Consider the following 3,342-nt stretch of genomic DNA (forward strand, 5'->3'; position numbering starts at 1 on the left):
ATGTAGGATTCTAGAGGTTGGAGAGTAAACTTGAGTCATATTGTGAAGAATTCGAATCTCTTCTCTAAATCTGATGATTAAAATTATCCGAAGATCTTTTAAAAATGCCAGACCTTACAAATAAGGATGTCAGAGAGTCAAGTCCAAGAAACTGTATTTTTTTTATTATTTTTATTGGAGTATAGTTGACTTAACAATGCTGTATTAGTTCCAGGAGTACAGCAAAGCGAATCAATTATACATGCATATATATATATCTCCATTATTTTTTCTCATATAGGTGATTACAGAACATTGAGTAGATGTCCCTGTGAGGACCTGTATTTCTTTAAACTTGCCACATGACTCTGCCAAACTGGAAACATTTGGAACCACTTCCTTAGGCAATGGACCATAGATGGTTGGTAATGAGGAATCATGACAAAAGTGGGACTCTTAGAAAGATGAATTTGACAACCATATGAAAGGTGAACTGGAGGCTGAGGGACAGGTGATAAGGACTCATGGGAAACAATTGCACTACCCCAGGCAGAAGGTCCCATGAAGGCTCCAAGAAGGAAGAGGCTATGGAGAGAGAAAAAAGGGAGTGTGTCAGTCCATCTGTTATGGTTTGGATTGTGTTCCCCTCAAATTCATATATTGATGTTCTGTGCCCTGGTATCTCAGAATGTGACTTCCTCATTTGGAAATAGGGTCATTGCATATTCAATTTTTTTAAGTTAGGATGAGATTATTAGAGGGGGCCCTAAGTTAATATGACTAGTGTCCTTATAAAAAGGAAAGATGTGGTCACTGCATAGACACACATAGAGGGAAGAGAGTGTAAAGAGAAACAGGAGAAGATGGCCATCTACAGACCAAGAGAAAGGCCTAGAACAGCCTCTTCCCTCACAGCCCTCAGAAGGAACCAGCGCTGCCAACACTTCGATCTTGGTCTTCTAGCCCCAAGAACCGTGAGACAATTTCTGTTGAAGCCACCAATTGTACTTGGTTATGGCAGCCCTAGCAAAGCAAAATACACCATCTTTTTGGAAACATATTCCTAACTTCAGGTTACCCGTTCTTCACTTTCTCATGAGGAATGATTCCCCAAAGGACCAGCAGCAGTGGTTGCGTGTGTGGGATGCTCTTCTACCTGAGGAGTGAGTGGGGTGGCTTTTCTGGGTCATTGGTCAGTTGTTTCAGAACCCACCTGAAAAGTCAAAGAAGCAGCTCCAGAGATTGGAAATTGCTGGGCGGAAATGCACAGTCTCCCCACCTGAGGAAGCAATCCGTGCCAAGAATCTCAGACTGTGGGTAAAGCCACAGACAAGGGAGATGCACCTCAGTGGAGACATTAACATCCCACTGGTGGCTTGTCTAGAAAGAGCAGAGCTGCAAAGGTAGAACAACCTACAAAAAAGGTTAAACCCTTGTACTGTCATTTTATGACTTGGCCTTTGCTGAAATAACTATCCCACTTGGCTAGAAGAAGAATTTCTAAGAACTCTATATATCAAGGTCAATGGCACGATGACTGATGTAACTCCGTGGGACCAGGGACAAGCAAGTCTATCACAGAGATCTTGGCCTCCAGCCATTCAGTGCTGTCCTTGCTAACATCCTTGGCCCCCTTGGCCCTTTTACCTGCCAATGCTCCCAACACCAACCCTTACTCTAGGTCACCAGCCACCTGCTCGCTCCAGAGCTGCCAAGTTTTGCTACAGAAAGTATCACAGCTGTACCACAGGGCCTGATAAGTATTCCCCCTCCCCAGCCACATCTGGGCCCCCCAGCTTTCACAGATAACCATCTGAAATTGGCTTCCTGTTGCTTCTCTCCCAGCCCTTGCAAAGAATTTTCTAGGTTCCACAAGTCTCCAATTTATCCCCATCTCTTTTATCTGAGAAGGTCATTTGCATTTTCCTGTGAAGTAAAAAGGCATTTCCACCTTAACTCTGTTTCTCTTCTAGAATTTCTCTCTGTTCACATCCATCTTCTCCTAGGTTTCTCTTATTTCAGAGGAAGAGGCAATGTTCTTATTTCCTTGTCCAAGTATACCCTTCACTACTCTAGATCCTATCTCTTGCTACAACTCAGTTATCTCATTTATCCTTTAAAAAACTTCTATTACAGAAAATTAAAATACATACAAGTTTACTTTTTGGTGTCTTCAAACCCTTCTGGCTTTCTGGCCTGCAAGCTCAGGCCTCCTCCAGCCTTAAAAACAAAATTTTGAAAAACTGTCAAAAATCTTGCTACTCCTTTGAGCTACTTCCTAATTTCTTTACAGTTTTTTTTTTCTTTTTAGGGCCACACCCTCAGCATACGAAAGTTCCCAGGCTAGGGGGTCTAATCAGATCTGTAGCCTCCTGGCCTACACCACAGCCACAGCAACACTGGATCCACGCTGTGTCTGCGAACTACACCACAGTTCACAGCAATGCCAGATCCTTAATCCACTGAGCGAGGCCAGGGATCGAACCCACGTCTTCATGAATACTAGTCAGGTTCGTTACTGCTGAGCCACAACAGGAAATCCTCTTTACAATTTTTAATGTTTAGATGTTGCCAGCGAGCTCTTTCCTTTCTCGCCTTTATTTCTTAACTCCTTACAATCTTTATCACTGTACTGAAATGCCTCTTTCAATTTTTTAACTGTTATTTTTTTTTTTGCTTCCTCCCCCTCCCCTATCCCCACTCCAGTGGCATGCAAAAGTCCCCCAGTCAGGGATAAAACCCATGCCACAACTGTGACAATGTGGGATCCTTAACCTGCTAGGCCACCAGGGAGCTCCTTAGCTTTGTTATTTTGAAATAAATTCAGGCTTATGAAAAAGTTGCAAAAGTTGTTTAAAGCTTTCCATATACCCTTTATCCATCTTCTCCAAATGATAATATTTTATATAAATATAGTACACTTATTAAAGCCAAGAAATTAATGTTGATATGATTAACAAACAACAGAATATACTAGAATGTCATCATTGTTTCACCAATATCTAATGCCATATTTTTAAGAAAGTTTTTTTTTTGTTTTTGTTTTTGTTTTTACTAAAGCTCCTTAAAGATCATTTTTTAAACTTCTTAAATTCCGAATATAAAAGTAAGGAGTGATGAGTAGAAACCTTGGAAAAAATGTGGAAAGATATAAAGAAGAAAACAGGAACCACCCAGGTAAAACTACTAAGTTAGAGGATCTACAAGGGACAGAAGGACACAGTAAATAACATCACCATGGGGATATCATCAGAAAAATCCATACTGTGGATTTCTTCAGGAAAAAAAAAAAAAATTCAAGGAGCAGTAGAAGAGGTGAGGGGGAACCTATAGTTTAGAAAAGATTTATGGGAGTTTCTGCTG

At 41.0% G+C, this 3,342-nt stretch overlaps 1 long non-coding RNA gene across 1 annotated transcript; it reads right to left on the bottom strand.

Moving 5' to 3' along the window:
• Window positions 1-313: 313 nt before the first annotated feature.
• Window positions 314-2,194, bottom strand: LOC125126814 (uncharacterized). The gene is made up of 3 exons (XR_007134793.1): window positions 2,133-2,194; window positions 1,193-1,258; window positions 314-564 (listed from the first exon to the last, which is right to left on the bottom strand). It is a non-coding gene; the product is annotated as an uncharacterized LOC125126814 (long non-coding RNA).
• Window positions 2,195-3,342: the final 1,148 nt, after the last annotated feature.

This window comes from Phacochoerus africanus, chromosome 5, assembly GCF_016906955.1.
Source record: "Phacochoerus africanus isolate WHEZ1 chromosome 5, ROS_Pafr_v1, whole genome shotgun sequence".
Classification (NCBI taxonomy): domain Eukaryota; kingdom Metazoa; phylum Chordata; class Mammalia; order Artiodactyla; family Suidae; genus Phacochoerus; species Phacochoerus africanus.